The 18,294-nt window shown below is 35.6% G+C and overlaps 1 protein-coding gene across 4 annotated transcripts in view; it reads right to left on the minus strand.

Annotated features, from left to right (window-relative positions):
* Positions 1 to 18,294, minus strand: part of FOXP2 (forkhead box P2) — a 339,563-nt gene that overhangs the window by 274,151 nt on the left and 47,118 nt on the right. For 2 of the 4 annotated variants that reach the window (XM_015628631.2, XM_033514483.1), the window contains exon 2: positions 10,089 to 10,172. The exons of 1 other annotated variant lie outside the window; for it this stretch is intronic. The gene's annotated coding sequence lies outside the window, so the exon portion shown is untranslated. Of the gene's footprint in view, positions 1 to 1,493; positions 1,592 to 10,088; positions 10,173 to 18,294 lie in introns of those variants that run through there. One more of the 4 variants, XM_033514482.1, reaches the window with a different exon arrangement.

Consider the following 18,294-nt stretch of genomic DNA (forward strand, 5'->3'; position numbering starts at 1 on the left):
CCAAGTAAGTTCATTTCAACAGTTTGAAGACACTAACAGTGTTTGTCAACTTACACATTAATTTGGACATTTTATCTATTATTATATGGTAATAATTTGAATGTCTGACCCTAGAAATAAATACAAAATATTTAATAAAGAAGATACCTACAGTGTAATTTCATGAAATTTTTTTTATTTTGTCTGTAAATTTTTAAGTTGAAAAGGCAATCAAGAGATGTACAGCAAAGATGGTTTTTACTACAGACTAACAAGTGAAAATCACTTGCCTCAATAGCTAATGCCTCTGTCAAGCATGGTTTCTAGAAAAGACAGTATCTATTCACATACATCTCCAGCATAGCCCTATGGGTTACCATAAATCAAGACCTTCACTTTCAGACAGAATAAATCCCTCCATCTTCATACAAGCTATCAGCAGCCTTCACAGCCCAAATATTAAGGAGTATCTTAGGATTTTCCTTAAATTGCTTTCCTAGAAAATGAAGAAATCTTTATTAACTTAAGGAAAACACTGAACATCTTTCACAAAAACAAATTGGGGCAGATCTAGCCAACTGACAGAACTATGGAATTGCACAAACACACCCAGTAACAGCCTGTACGTGCTCAACAGTTCTGTCTTACAGAGGAGCAAACTAGCCATTCTCAAAATCCAACCTCAGTCTACTGAGGCCAGTACCCCAGTGCTGCTCCAGGTGCTTCTGCACAGCTAGAGCTAACCTGGAAAAGAGAGGTCTCTGGGGCAGAAGTTGAAAGAAAGAGAGGAATTTTACAAGGTATCTAAAGAAGTAATGCAGCAGATGAATTTGGCCACCAAAGGACAGAGTTCCACTGTAAAGTCCCACATCCATGAGGAAAGACTGGTGCTACTATGGGACCTGAGAAGGATGTGGGAGATGATACCTTCACAGTATCAACTGCCAGTAGCTCACAGTACTTTCTTCCCAGCCTCAAGACAAAGGAAGACAAAGGTGAAGTTCACAAAATGAAAAAGAGGTAGTTAAATCACATGTTCTGTCTTCTGGGATCTTTTAATTATTGGACAGGGTATTCGAATTCCTAACACAATAACTTTAAAACACTGCCCTGTCAAATACATTCCATCTATCCAACATATAGCTTTTTCAGGCCTAATCAAATACATTTAAAATACGTCCAATGAAAATTATTTCTGAAATACAAAAATAAAATAATATCAATGATAATTCTTCATCAGCTCTCCATCTCTAATAATGTCCAAATATACAGTATTCAGAAATTTTTCTACAGACAGAGAAATAGTGAATACTCATTTTTCTAAAAGCTCAACATGCAAAAAACAGAGGAAAATGTCACTTCACTGTAAGGAACTGGACTATTCCATTATACTTGAAGGATAAGTAAATAACTGTGGGACATGCACATTAGAACAACTTCCATTAGAAAAACAAATAAGCAGGTGCTCAGACAAAATTTTAGGTGAATATTACACATGTGAATTGTGCACTGACCTGGGAAAAGATGTTCTGTGGAGGCTCAAGGGCTTCAATGTATGCTCACTTAGCAAAGAGCTGCAGCAGTTAAGGCTGCTCCTTCCCTCTCCTTCCTTTCCCTGTTTGTTACCCTCCCATCAGCAGAGCTGCCAGGCGCCACTCAAGAGCTGGCAAAATGACCAGACAGAATGACCGTATCAGTAACTTTGGCTAAGGAGAATGGTTTAAACTATTATGGATTTTCCATGGCATCAGCTGGGTATCCTTTCCACATTCACTTAGTTTCCTTTTTTGATAGGTTGAAGAGAAACAAGAAAGAATGCAAGCACCACTTCTTCTGGAGGGGTAATAATGAATTCTGGAGAGTAAGAAAAGATAACTAGAACTGAAGTACCTGTTCATTAAGTAAGTATGTGCTTTATTTAAAAGGCTTATCAGTAATGGTGAGTAATACTTCTACAGTAAAGATGAAAAATTTACCAATGGAAATGCTTATTCTTTATAATATTACTGCTCAAAGAAGCAAATGTAAAACAATTCTGTAATAAGAGAAAACTTTAAATATTTTCTCATTCTTTCAGTAATGCAGTTCAACATTTCAGCTTTATTTTTAAAAATAAAATAAATATTAATATTGTCATTAATTTAGGCCATTTAACCAGAAGAGAGAAACTGGCCTGAGGCAAAAATTCAGTATAGAAGTTTGTTTTGCTGTGTTGGGGTTTTTTGTTGGTTGTTTTTGGATATTTTTTGCTTGTTTGTATGTTTTCAGGAAGAAGGAATCCTAGGAGTAAAATTCCATTTAAGAAGACGGTGAGGGATGATGATACAAAGATTACAAAACCCTGAATTTATCTTTTTTACACAAGTAGCAACCATCAAATTTCAGAAAAAATACTTTTATCTAAAACTAGAAGACTTTGATGGGACTGAGTGGAAATTTTGTATATGATATAGTTCTAATTCTTTATTAAGTGTTAAAAAAGATAACTGGATTTGCACTATATCATGAAAATGTATCTTAAAGTGAAGAGAAAACTAAGTAAAAATGAATGACAAATGACCATGTGAGAAAATTTTCATCTTGAAAAGAAGAAAGCTAAATATTCAGCAACTTGATGGTAGCATGCAGATAATAAATATTAGTTTAAAATTAGCTGCAAAGCATTTAAGACATGAGGTCACATGTCTTCATCATAGCACACTATCCATCCACTCTGATTTGAAGTGTTTAGTAAATAGCTTCACCCAAATAATAGTGATATTAGACAGCAAATTCAATTAAATATAGGAACTATATCTATATGTATCTCAACAGATCTAAAACAATATTTAATTTAGTTTCTCCCTCAAGTATAAAAACATTGAGATAAAATTACAGTAGATTTCACATTAGTGATATTATCTGTAAAACTATACTTAAAGTATACAGATTCTAGAATTAAATTTCTATATTTTACATACAGAGGTACCATGTCCCACACCTTATTCTTGAGAATTCACATATATTGTGCAAACTATACCAAGCAGTTTTAACTCTGCAGCCTCAGGATACATGCCTGGTAGTTTGTTTTGTTTTTTTGCAAAGCCTTCATTGGATCTCTCATAATTAAATTAATTTATATATAGGTACCCAAATCTATATGTTTATGTTTGGATGTAGGACCAGAATCACCCCATGAACCAAAACATAACCTGTTATGCTTCCCTAGGCTCAAGCTCAGGAAAAAACCCACAAAATGAATGTTTAATCAAAAAATAAATTGTGAACATCTGAATTTATAAAAAGAAATTGATGCAGTTAAGTACAGTTTCCCCCAGAAAATCATCAGTAAAAACCTGTCTTCTATAAGCTGTGACTGACAACAATTCCCACTAAATAGCTGTTTTACAGACTACATTCAAAATTCTGAGGCCTAGCTCCTGAGGGACAGTGATCTCTGTCCAGCTCCTAGATGACAGCGGCCACATAAAAAAAAATAAAAATAAATCATTACCTCTTTCTTGCCTAGATCCCATAATGCATTTTCCAGAGAAGAGATCACTCCCCAAGACAGTTAACAAGCACCACTTACAAACACAAAACTCATTTAAAATCAGCTTTTTAGGGAGGCTAACTCTCAAAGCAATCAAATAAACATCTATTCCATTTTCATGATCCCATTTATTTTCAGGAATTACATGTGATTCTATTTCTTCCATATGTAGTTACTTATTGCTTATTGTAGTTACTGAATTGCTTTCTTTACTGCCTACTCTCATTTATTTTTTTAATAAGGATTTAAAATAGTTCCTCACATTCAGTATAGAATGATTTCTGGATAAGGTAACTTTAAAAGCATGTCAAAAACACAGATAATTTTTTTACTGTGTTGCTGAAGACCATAGGAAACAGTAACATGAAAATCAGTCTTTCAGAATGACTTCAGACACAGTCAAATAAGAGACCATTCTGAAGAAAACAGCACAAATAAGTTATTCTGAGCAATATGGGAAACTGCACTTGATTTTCTTAAGTTTTAGAGAAATCCTAAGTAAATGACTGTTGAGGCTTCCTTTTCTCTTGAGTAATCCAGCTTTTATTCTGTCCAAATCAACCTGTGTTGGAGCACTCATGGGCCTCAGCATTTTTTCCCAAAGATTGTGCTAACAGCATAATGGCTTTACAATTTTAGTAGAAAAACCTACTAGAGAGAGAAAAGACTGTGTAACACAGAAATGAGCAAGGGCTCCTCATCTAGCACCTCCTATCACAGAAAAAAACCCAAAGCAATCCTATGTATATAATTTAAAGCAACTAAATTAATTTTCTCAGTTCACTCTGAACAAGACTTTCCGAGAACTTCAGATGTAGAAAATGAAAGGGTTAAAACAGGGTTTGGTTTGGTTTTTTCCCAGCAGTGTTGTGTCTTCTTCTATTCTGTCCCAAAGAAAGACAAAGCCCTTTTATCCTACTGAACAAACAGGAAGAGTACCATAGGGTAAACGCTGAAATTTTAACTCTGGAACTGCTTTGAGAGCAGCAAGAGTTTGGCCACATACAGTCACGAGCATGGCAACAAGAGAAAAAAAGATCTGGGCCCAGTGCTCTGCCCTATGAGCACAATAAAGTAATTTTCACTATACATACATGGGGAAAAAGAAGAGTATCGATCACGTTTCTTAGGCTTATTCACAGTCTTACTGAAAACATGATTTTGACCAATACCATCCCTGCCACTGCATACATCAGCACAACTAACTGCGTATTCTGGCTAACATTTAACCTGGAAATCCATCCTTACTATGTTTCTCTAGTCATCTCAAATCAATCCTGTGGGTCATTTTCAAACAGCTCATTTATAATTTGTTTCTTACACAATATTAATGAAATCTCAATAGCATCCCATCCAAAAGTACAAACAGCACAATCTTTTACAATCAATTTCTTAACTTTAAAAAATGAAATTAAATTGGTACATAATATCCCTCTCCTTTTCACCCCCAAAAAAGAAAGAGCAGATTTTGTTTAAACATAAAGAAAATAAAAAAATAGTATTGGATATTTAAATGACTGTGTTTTCAAGTGGTAAACTGAGGCTGCATCTGCTAACTTTGCTGATATTTTTTTTAACTTCTTTTGTACTTATTTTCTTTATTAACTTTGAGTTCAGACATAATTTATTATACTACACTAAAATACAGGTGCATCTTGCTTTCTTGAAGAAGTAGTCCAACTAGTAAGAAATCCACTAGTGTGACTAAAAAGACCAATACTCATTTTTATCCAGCTAAAAAAATTAGTCAAAGGTCATCTACTGTGTCTTTAGTCACTTATTATTATGTATTGTCTTATTTCTGAAAATAGCACAGACATACTACATTGCTTACCTGAAGAAATACTCTATAAAACAAAATTATTGTGAAGAACATTTGGGACTTGTTGACCATTATTCTGAGCACTTTAGCACCTCATAGTCTTTGTGTACTATATTGCTATGCTTATAGAAATGTTAGGGCTTTTTTTTGAAACTTTATCTGTAATAGTCAAAATTATGTCACTTAATGATTATTAAAAAACTATAAAAGTAAATATTTTGCATTTCAAAGAATTATTTTCTCAAATACTAATCTCACCCTTAGTTAACATCTATTTTTTTTTTTTAATTAAATTTTAAGAGACAGGTTATCTACCACCAGTCTTTTGAAGAATCAAAAGCAATGAAAAAATAAAATCAGTATATCCATTACTTTTATATTAAAAATAATCCCTCTGTTTGAGAGAAGTAACAAATTAAACACCAATGGAAATGATATTTTCAACAATTATAATTTTGGTAAAAGCCATTAACAGTGTAACAGCAAGCCAGGAGACACCTTTTGCTGGTATATTGTGCATAAAAAGTATTCCCATCTGTTTCAATGCTCTGGCTTTTTCATGGGCTTAAACCTGTCAAATTATTCCATTTGATTTCAGAGAATTCTCATATGGCAATCTATTTTATTTACTTTATCTTCAATAAAATGGTTGAGTGAGCATTAGCAACTATGAGACACAAGTTTCAATCAGTCCTCTGGCAAAGGCGTCAATCTACATTAGACCTACAATGCTGTGAGCTGCAGCCAGAAAGCTGGAGTGAGACAGGGCAACACAGAATGAGAGAGCAAGACCTAATAAAGCAGCAGTGAAGAGAGAGAAAATTCCCCCCAGACACCAGCATGCACCGCTTATATAATGTGTGTGCCTAGTTCAACACACCAATAGCTCCTTAATAAAGCTGACAGCTAAAAAGGAGATTCAGACTCCAACTTCATTTTACATGACAACTACAGTAATGGTCCTCTGCTCTCAATCAGGCCACGTTTAGAAACCTGAATTCAGTTCAGTTAAAAATTAAGACTTCTCACCTCTCTCATTCATGTCACATAGGAAAAAGAATCATAAAATTATTAAGATGCACACCATTTTCTCCTCATTCCATAGAGCTGAAAAAATCCATCAAGTTTCAACTAGCTATTACTTAAAAATTTCTGTGCTAGGAACCACAAAACAATCAGTGTATTTAAGCAATAACTCATTTTTCAAGCCAGTATTAAAGACTAATTCCAACAAATGTGGAGCATCACTCCTAGATGCCACAAAAACACCTCCCAAAGCACAAACTTTGTAATAACTGATGCAAGTTCATATTTGATATGGGCTGTAAAAAGCAGATTATTGCAACAGTCTCTTCCCAGCAAATCAGACCATTAAGATTGTACTTATTGTTTAGGTGAATTGAAAAGATGGCCAGTTTAAATCCATAGTTTGACGTTATGTATAATCATAGCAAAAATTTACTGCCTCATATTTCCAGGTCACAAATTCAATTCTTTCAATGTACACTACTTTTTGACAAAAGTTGACTTCAGGTTCCTCCCAAATCACCAATTTATAGCTATTCAAAATCACCCTGGAAAGATAATTCAAAATTCTACAAGTAGGGTCTCTGTTCTAACACACTTCCATTAAAGTATAAAGCATTGTTTATGTTTCAGACTCTTCCTATTAGAAACCATATTAAAGACAAAGCCCATCAAACCCCATCAAATTACTTTTTGCAAACCATCATTATGCTGTATATCCTCCTTTCAGGCACTTAGGGAAGTATTAAAACTCCTTTGCCTTCTGACCAGACATGTGAAAGGGTTCGACTTCTTTGTGGACAAAGTTAATGCCCATCCATTATGCAGCTAGTGGAAAATACCGTATCTTTCACATGTTGGTCACCAGCAATGAGTCCTTACATAAATCTTGAGAGAATTTCAGTTCAGATGCAAGATACCTAACCTATATGAGATACCCTTCTGTACTAATCTAACAGTATAATTATGTTTGCTCTCTACAAAATAAACATATACATTTAGACCAAATATTTAATAGCATACAAAATGCATGCATATACGTGTAAATGAGTTGTGATGTTTCAAGATTTTGTTTCTTGATTTTGTTGAACACACCTCCAAAGTGTCAACACAGAAGAGCTAGATGAATTTAGTAATCATTACCACCAGAATTTATTTAGGTTTTTTTTTAAGCCTACACAACTCAGAAAACATAGATGTAAATGTATCACTGACAGTCTCAAAAGTGTCTATAAAGTGTCTATTTAAGTTATCAGTCAGAAAATAGAACACTTTTTCTCTGTTTTCACATTACTCTGAGATCTATCTCACTTTTCTAAAACTTATTCCTAAAAAGTTGTGTTCTACTGAGAGAACAAAAACCAGATTTTTTCTGTTGATTAAAAATGTATTCATAATTTCAATTTTATTTTTATGCATATCATGCATTCATGATAAAACCTCTGTTTTCAATCAGTGCAAACACTTCATATCATGCCATAAAAGAACCTATTAATTCTAAATACCATGCTGAAGAAATAGTATTCAGAATTTACTACTGTTTCCTCACTGACTGCAAAAACACTCCTTTTCCACTTTCACATACTTCAAGAAATAGAGACCAATGCTTAAAAAGCCAAAAATATTTTGGTTTCCTCTACAGTAAGTATTTTTATAGATTATATTCAACTTAAAGTTTGGAAGAACATAATGCAGGAATCAGAATAGCAGTTGTTTTCTTTCATATGCTTCTAGTTTCAGACATACTGGAAATCAATAAAATTATACTGCCAAAACATTATAGATGCCCAAGTCAGTAATACTGCATTTTGGACACTATTTGTCAGAACACAGTAAACTTCCAGAAAAAATACCCTTTAAAAACTAAAACACTCTTGCTGACTCAACAGATTTCAATTACTACAGTTTCTATCAAACTCCAGTTTCTATCAGTTTTCCAAAATACTGACACTGTCAAAAAAACTAACATTTAACTACATACAAGTTACACCATTCAGACATGTACAGATATGTGACAGAAATTCAACCATATTTCCACTGCTACACAGAGAGCAAAGAATCTGGTATTTCTTACTGTTTTTTCTACTGAAGAATGAAAGAAAAAACACTGCTTTGCAAATAAATATATTACTACATACTAACATATATAAAGTTTGGCACATGATACCAGTAAATATCTACAATTTCCCTGTATAGTGCTGCATATCCTCTGACTTACAACACTGCTATACCTAACCTTTCTTCTTTTCCTGGCTTCACCATATTCATATTGTAGCCATCCAGCCAGTGCCTTAACTCCTTGGAAAAAGGTAAAGTTAAATCAGAATAAAGGAATTTTCCTTTCTTATTACCCAGTGAAGACAGTCACAGTGAAGCTCATACCAGAACAGTTTTCTTTTACACTACTTTGAACTTGGTTAAAAAGGGCTGAAATCCTCACAGAGGGTAAAACTTAAAAAAAAACTTGTTAGAAAGTTTTAAAACTTATAAAACTTGTTATAGTTTTGTTATAAAACTTGTTATAGCTTCAGAACTAATTACTGTCATCATCATTAACTCTTGTGAAACAGCTTCTTTTTCCTTCCTTCCTGAGGCATCAATACATATGGAGTATATAGGTATATCAGAGTATTTCATAATACCTCAGCAGTTACTACAAATGGCATATTATTTGTATTTACACATTTGTTTCTAATTCCTGATCTACATACATGGTTTCTACTTTCTGTGTACATGTCATAGTGTACATAGAAGCAATTTGACCTGTTTCTTATTATGCTAGGTTTGTTGTACCCCGTTTAAATCTCTATCTTAAAATTTTAGTATCAGGTCAAATTGACCATATTTTGCAATTTATATGTTAAAATATTGCCTAAAAATTTTGAATTTGTAAAGTTGTGTGAATATTCTCAAAAATAATTTTTCCTCTGTAGGAAATGTAGAATATGAACAACTGCAACACTTGACATACAGATTTTTTGTTGCAATAGCAATTATGAATAATCCAAAATAAATGTGACTGCCTTTGTACGCTCTCCTCTTACACTAATTCCTTCAAGATCTCCTTTTCCAGATCTAAGTTAAAAAGACCTGACAACCACATTGCACATGAAGACAGCTGTAGCAAAGTAAAGTGTTCGTGCCATGACAAAGTGTTCATGCCAAGGCCCCAGTGGCACTGCACCCACTGACTGCCCCGTGTCCCAGGCAGGTTCAGCCTGTTAACACACAAAGCAGTCGAAACAAGGTCTGAACTCATGGTCCTTGGCATCACAGAATTCCTGCTTACCAGAGGAATAAAGATCATCCCAGTTTCAAAAAAACTAGGAATATCCAAACTCAGGGATTCTTCGCTATTTATTACAGTGTATTTAGCTTTTAAAAAATTTATTTATTAAATTATCTTAATTATCATACTCCTAATACAGCTAATGTAATGAAACTGTACAGTGCATGTTAACTCCAGAGTTCCAAAGACCTTGGTGACAGAACTGTGGTTTCACAGATTTTCATGGCAAAAGCTGAAAAAGCACGTGGAGAAATCCTAAATGAATCAGATATTCTCTGCTATCTAGCCATAAGACAAGCAGTCATACATCTCAGCGAATCAGGGAAAGCAGAGACCAGCTATTTGAATTTGGACTGGTAAGCATCAACAGCAATTCTGGAACAAAAGAAAGTGGGGAAAAAAAAATCCTCTTTGATTTGTGATGATTGACCTGTACTCACCTGCTTCTTCTAAGCCTCAAAAAGACCTTTTAACTTCAACCTTGAACTGAAGTGATGTCCAAGATCAATTCTAGTACCACCATCCTGACAAAACAGAGAGAAATGTTTACAGCTATGTAGAATCATTTAACAAAACCAACATAGAATCTGGCCTTATCACCCCCTCTAATTTGTTCTCTTAACAAGTAGTAAGCTTAAATGTACTCCACAAAGAAATATAATTGTTCACCAAGTTTCATCCTTGCAGTAGAGTGACAGCTAAGGCATCACTCAAATTCTAGTCTTGTATTTTTATTCTATTTTTATTATTATGGTACTCAAGGGCAAACAAAAGGAAGGCTTCCCTGAAGTAGTTTGTTTCAGAGAACTGCACACAGTATCACTACTAGTAAGTTCACAGGGTCATCTGAAGGAGGGTACAAAAGCTGGGAGACAGCATGCCAATACAATTTAAATCTATATGTATGTTAGAAATGACAAAAGGACAAGCAAAGAGAAAAAAAAAAAAAAAACAAAAAAAAAAAACCAGCTTTGAAGCTGAGACTGGAAGACTGCAATGAAGACAGAAGGTTGGACAAGGCAGAAGAAATAAAGAACATGGAGGTCTGTAGCATATTTAGATTACATCTATGCCTGAGCACATTTCTCTCTCCTGAAATCAACTGGCAGAGATAATCCTCCGTCTATGTAGGATGTAGGATAATCCTACATGTATGTGGCACAGTCACATATGCTCCAAAAAAGAGGGGTTGCATAAAAATTGTCTAATGAAGGTGCTCAAATAAATGTCTGGGAATTTTCTGGAACAGTATTAGTTTGCAAAGACATTAACTGTGGCAGAGACATGGAAATATTTCCAGGCATTTTTTTAATTTACTAATATAGACACGGACTTAATGCCTGAAACTCTGCTATCTCTGAAGTAGATCCTACCAGCCTCTCGATGGTGCCTCTTGGCAATTCTCTCTTGCTGACAAGGTCAGAGAGAAGCAGGCTGAAGAGGAAAATGAATGTAGAATTTTATAAAGAAAAGACTGCTTTCCCACAGTTTAAGAAAAAAATCTGTGTTCCAACTGGCATTATTAATACACACTTTGTTACAAGATGTTTGGACATTTAAAAGAGCTGCAGTTCTAACTTCTTCCTTTGTTTGTAGAGTGTAACAAAACCTGCTGGGAAGGTCGAAGTTCCTAGAAAACTGAAAGCTACCTGGCAGCCTCTGTAGTAGAGCAAGTGAAGAAGGGAGAGCAAAGAATGACAGGCTGGAGGAATAAACACTACATGAAACCCCTGCACAGTAGGACAGCACTGGGAAATGAGAAGGGTATCTTATGAGCTTAATACAAAGCAAAAAAGAGAAGAAAATGTTAAAAACAGGTAAGGATCCTAAGGCAAATACGAGGAGGTGAAGGTGGGTGGCAATTCTTAAAAGTTTTTGGAAAGTAAAATACGTGTCAATGAAACTTTGCTTGATGGTCATATGGTCACCCTGGATCCACAATGTAAATGTCCAACCAACTGAGCAAAAAGCATTCATCTCACTGACCTATTTCCCATTAAAAGGTTTTGCCTCTAAATAGCTATGCCTCTAATTCTCTGAAGTTTCTTGTGCACCTGAATTCTAGACAGAAATACACATTTCAGTTATTTCTTCAACATTTCATTTTGTTGACAGATAATATGTAAGCCTCAAATATGAATATTCTGTATTTCTCTTTTTTCCTATATTCTGTTGCACCAAAATATTTTCATATCATCCGTTTTCTTAGCTTCAAGTATATTAAACATCACATATTGCTTCACCTCAGAAATAAAGCCAGGACAACCACAGTTATTATATATGAAATCTTATATAAAACATGACCCATGTTCTTCAGATATAGCCATTTCAGGAAAAAAAAAATCATTGTAGTATTTTTTTGCTAATTAGTCCTAATATGGAAACAACCACAATCATTAATCTCGATTATTATAATTTTATCTTTGGTCTATTTCTGGATTTTTCATTTTTCTTCAGAAATCAATAAGAAATACTAAAATTGGTGAGGATGGCACTAAGTAGGTGTGACAGATACGTCACAGACAGGTCTTACCTACCAATTCTCCTTTTAACAGTGCAAATTTTCATCTTTAGAATCTTATCTATTCTGTTTCATTTATGCTACATTTCAGCGTGGCTTACCTGACAAAGGCAGCTGACTCCTAAAAAATAATATTATTCTGCTATAAATATTGATTTGTTTTGATTTTTGTTAGCATCCTAAAACCAGGATCTGAATGGTTCCAGTTATTCCAGTTTAACACCAACATTTCTCTACCTTCCACCTGAGCTAGCAGATTACATCCCTTGGGCCCCAGCAGGTAGAGCTTTTATAGTTTACCCATCCCCTACTGATAGTGCTTGAAGAGATATGTTTGCATTCTTCAATATCTAATAACTCCATCTGAATTCCATCTGAACCTTAAAAATTTAAAAATTTACAGACCCTGTTAACCAAAGCTTCAAAAGCACCCTTACAGAATGTTAATTGTCCTAGTTGTGTCAGAAATCCCTAGAATATTAAATTCAAAATGAAAGTCAAATTCACTGACTGGATGAAGACTTAGAAACTTGACTTAAATAAATGCAATGCTCATGTGCTGCAAGCTATTTCTTTTACTCATTCATTTACTTGCTGCAATCACCTCTTTGCTTATTCCATGTTTAGGTCACAAATCATTAGGATAAGTTTACCTGTTCTATGTCTGTACACTGCCTCTAAGACAATACTTTGATTTGAGACTACGTGCTTTCATTCTTTATCCTGTCTTATTGGTGGTTTTTGGTATTTTTTAAAGTAAATAACCCCACCAAAGTGCACTACAGCACTTAAGCAGTTCTCATATTGGATAGATCAAGTTGCCATGATGTGTCAATGTTTCTGGCAAGACCTTGTTCAGATTTCTTCTACAGTAAAAATGGTTCAAACTGCATTACTGCTTGAAGTGGGTATTTGTATAAAATATTCTAATGAAGCACTTCTCAGCAAAACATGCAAGAAAATTTTAGAACCTGCTTGAGGGCTATCTATAGTTACTAGTAGGTACGCTTGTTTGGAATCACATAGATTGAGCCAAAGCCACCACTGGTTTCACTAAAGCAAAAATGACTTGCTAAAGAGACTGTCCAGTATTTTAAAGACATAAACATTCACTGGTATCTGTTTCTTCCAACTCTATCATATATGACTCACACAATTTAAAAGAACCCTCTTAATTCATAATAGGACATCTGAGCAAGTCTTAAAATGCAGTATGTCAGTGGGATGTCCTGAATTTTATTTGAAAATACATCACTTGCATACAATCTATAACGCATATCTTCTTAAAGGATGAAAAAATGTAAATTTATCTAACAGTCAGACTATGTATTTTTAATTATATTTAAACCACTTCAACACATTTACACTACAAAAAAATATGGTATTTGAAGAATATTATATAAATTGCAGAACTGTGAATAGTAAAGAAACACGCCCTTTCTTCCTGATTCCAGGAATTCACATTTTTGTGATAGAAAGATACTCAGAATCTCATAACCAGACAAGCACTACTGAGTGCCATTATAATTAACAAGAACATGCAAAACAAATTAGTATTTATGTTTATAATCTGTCCAAAGTTAAACAAACCAATGAAAAGACCTTCATACTACCATGATCCCATCAGCTAATTTTTACATACAATTTTACACTAATACTTAAACAAATGAAGGCTGGATTACATTATCAGTGGGTCCAAATAGAAGTTCTGTGGTGGTGGGAGAAACACGTATTTTTTCGTGTGCCACAGAGAAAATAATGAATTCCTGTATGATTCTTGAGCTTTCAAGCTTCCCCAACTAAGTATTTTCCAAATTTTTCAATGCTATGTACTTATAATGGTTCACATTATATTCTAGGCTGAAAAAATTATTCTTGAATTATTACAGCATGGAATTTCCTATATAAAACACCCATACACCATTAATCCATAAAACATGTAACTGTGCAGAGAAGTAAGCCAAGGCTAATAATAAAATTTACCCAAAAAATCATTAAAAATTTAATATTAAATGCCCTGGAAATTGCCCGGTGACAGAAAAATGTCCACATGGACTAAATGCATCATCTAATTCCATTATGTTCCATCCACTGTGCAACTGATGCACAGGTTACATATAACTCCTCTTGGGGAAGAGGGGCTGGGGGGAAATGCTGTTCCATTTAGGTCTTACCTGTCCTAAAGATTAACAGGACACCGACTACCTGTACCTATCAAAGCACACTGGAGAAAATGGAGACAGTACCAATGAATGGGAAGCCTGGAGTGATGGAAAAATCGTCCCTCGGTCTTTTCTACCAAAACATCCATGCAACGTTGTCTGAATAGTTGGATACACAGACTAAACCATCCCTGAGGCAGGTCTAACGTGCTTGACTTGCCCCGACATGATAGATAACCTGTGCTGACATTAATCTTACAAGTATGCACGATACCAATATCATATTTATAGAGATTTCTATCCAGTGTGCACAGATACCATACCTTGCTTTATCCTCAGGCATGTCTGTCTTCTGAAAACATATAATTTATTCTAAGACAACTCAGAGAAAAACCACTTTCTGCTTGTTGAATTTTCTTGTTATAATAAACTGCAACAGTCTACACTAATTGGGGGAGAAGAATATAAACAAAAAATGAAAGCAATTAGCTATTCCTAAATAGTTTGTTCTACAATACCACTAACACAAAGGCACTGCAGTTTTGTGAATTACTTCCAGAATTATGATGTTTCTCCCTTTTTCTCCTGTGATGTGATTAGAAGGAATTTAGAAATATTTATCAGATGAGAATGTAGAACAATTTTAGAAAGTAGTATCTTGTAAGTGCACATATATGGTTATCATCCTGAGTTGTCTAACATATCTAGATTGTTCCTGTAAGGAGACTTATATATAGATTTATAACCTAGTAACACATAGAGTCAAAATGCACCTGACCCTTCTGCCATGATGTAGACTCTCCCACTCACAGAGTGCCTGTGGAGTAGCAACTGGCATAAGGCATCTGAATTTAGACTGAATCACTCAGGCCATTACACAGATGCCTCTCCAAAACTTTCATAAAACGTAATTCCACAACCTGGTTTCCCTAGACATCTGTTTCTGTTGTGTGATTATCCTTCTGCTGAAAAACTTTTCCCTTATATTGAATCAAAACCTTCACATGAGACCCATGCATTCCAACTGTTCCTTCACATAAAGGGCAACCCTCACACCCTTTTTCTGCCTGAGACTTTTACAGAGCCTGCATCCATCCATCACTAAATCCCAACTTTCTAGCTGTTCTGGCACGTGGCAATTTATTCCAATGATACCATCATTCTGGATCTGCATGTTGAACTCGACTTCCTCCTGATTCTTTCCCAGCAACAAGGATCTCATCTAAATAAATATATTAAAAACAAAGGGAACAACAAAACACAGACAATTAAAGAGACACACAACTTTCAGGGAGAAAAAGAAACACCAAACTGTGTCAAGTCCACACCTACAAACAACACAGAACAGAAAACCTATGACACATAATCCTTGAGCTACTAAAGGTCAAAAGAAAACAGACCAAAAAAATTATGATAAATAAGCCAAACTAACTGTGAAAAAAAAAGATTAAAAAAAACCAAACCAAAACAAAACAAAACAAGCAAACAAAAAGAGACTCCAAAGTAATCACTTGCACATGCCAAAAATGTCACCATAGAAATAAAGATAGGAAATTGCCCCACCAACTGCTGTCATCTCCATTAAATGACTGTTTGCAGCATCTCAAAGTATGTGTTTTTTACTTCAGCTGAACAGCAGGTAACTCCTTCATCAGCATAGAGCTTCCTTGGGGCTTCCTAACACATCCTCAGTTTGGGCACCTCAAGAACTTCTCACATTGCTTAGGAGGTTGGTTCAATACTGATATGACCACCGGTTAGTTACAGGTAATTGTCACAAACTACATGTCCATAAGATGACTGGTTCCTTGCAGAGCTTCCTGTCCTAAACCCAAAATTTGACATGATTTCATTAATCGTGTCTTTTGCAAAGAAGAGCAGAATTATAACAGAATTGTGTCTTTGATTTCTTCTCAGAAATCCTGCCTGGTGACCAGAATTATAGGTCTCTCCAGAGGATGCTGATCACACATCTCCATCATCACCTCTTGATTTATTACTCAGAGCTACATCCGTCTGCAGAGGGAAAATTCTTACACATAGGCCAGTCCTCCCTCCAGACACAGCAGGTCTTCAGCTATGCTGTATTTTGATATGGACCACTTCAGATTACTGGGCAAGCTCAGGGATCCCTTTTATGTTTTTTCCCATTGGTTAGACAATGACTGCTCATGGTTCCCAGATCCATCTGGCAGTCCATTCATGGTAAACAGCCTAGAGACTCCCTGTCACCAGTGGCCAATGCAGATGACATCAACAAAGACATAGGGTATCAAAATGCTCTGGACCATCCCCTAGATACATCTATGAAACAACACCTTCATAACACTGAAAAATGTCCCTAGAAGTACGGCAGATAAATATTAGAGCTGTTGGATATTTCTGCCTGTCTTGTACAAGCACATGACATTATCAGGGTATGACTCAAAATAAATTTCTAGCCACAGTCAATAACTGCTTTGATGTAGATTGGAATCTATGCCCTTGAAGGGGCAACAAAAGCCAAAAAAACTCTACCACCATTTCAAAGAGGGTCACTGAATAAAAATGAGTAAGCTTGTTACAAGGAAGAAAAAAGAATCGTCTACAAAAGTCACATTTTTACAGGTGGCACACCTTTTGCAAGCTCAGAAGAAATGCATACAACCCATCAAAAAAGACAGAAAATCCAGAGAAGGGAGCTGTCGTGACCAAATGGGATGAAGGCGGCTATTAGAAAGTTAAACGCATCCTTGTAAAAGCTTCAAGTTGTGCCCAAGTAAGGAAAACAGAAAGGATTGTAATCTTTGGGAGGCTTAAATATAAAACACAGTCCAGGGTCAGAGGCCTGCAGGGACCAGCAGCTCCCTACGGGCTGGAGGCCAGAGGTTGTGGGGCTCCATGGTCAGAGCAGGACTTTGCTGGCCTTGGCCAGGGAGAAGAGCAGCCCCAGGCCACGGCACACCTCCACCTCAGTGGAAACAGGCCACAGCTGAGGCCAGAATCAGCTTCAGGAGGAGCCTCCCACAGACAGCTTCTGCTAAGGCTGGCAGAAAGCAGGGGCCACTAATAAAACGGGGCTTTACCCACACCAGAGGAGACTGGAGAAGTTACTAGGCCAGACATCCTCCTCAGAGAAATACATGAGAGGTTCTGTCTTAAACTGAAGTGCCATTAGAGAACATAAGAAAAAAATACAAACTGAGCTCTAACAGATTATGAGACTGGAATGTATCTCATCAAAAACTCGAGTATGGACTTGAGTATGAAACACCTGAACTTACAACAGAAAAATCCCTGCTTCAAAGTGTCTCAAAATCAAAGGAAGGTGGCAAATACAAAATCAATCCTAAAAAATCTAGGGATGGTGCAGAAAGCTACAGATCAGTACACATGAAGAGCGCACTAGGCAACTTCCTACAGGCTACAATAAAGTTTTTGTGTATGTCAATATAAATGGCATGTTGTTTAGGAGTCAACATTCCAGTATGAAAATGGAAGACACACTTTGGATTATCTCAGTTTTTTTGAGAAGTTGCTGAGTACACAGACAATTGAAATGCACTTACAAGTCTTACCCAAATAAAAGGGAGTCTCTGTAATGTGAAAAATTTAGAAATTTAAGAGAGAATCTTAGGAATAAAAATAAATGACAGTTTGCAGTATTTCCCAGAAGGATATCATAGACTCATTATTTATCATAGAATCATTATTAAGGTTAGAAAAGATCTCCAAAATCGCCAAGTCCAACTTTTGTCCAAGCACTACTGTGCTAACTAAATCTCCGTGCCAACAAAACCATAGCACTGAGTGCTATGTCCAGTCATTTCCTGGCCACCTCCAGGAATGGTGACTCCATCACTTCCCTAGACAGCTCATTAAAAATCTTGGACATCTTTTCCATGAAAAAATTGCTCCTGAAACTCCCCTGGTGCAGCTTGAGGCAATTTCCTCTAGTTCTGTCACTGGCTGCCTGGGAAAAGA

This window comes from Parus major, chromosome 1A (assembly GCF_001522545.3).
Source record: "Parus major isolate Abel chromosome 1A, Parus_major1.1, whole genome shotgun sequence".
Classification (NCBI taxonomy): Eukaryota; Metazoa; Chordata; class Aves; order Passeriformes; family Paridae; genus Parus; species Parus major.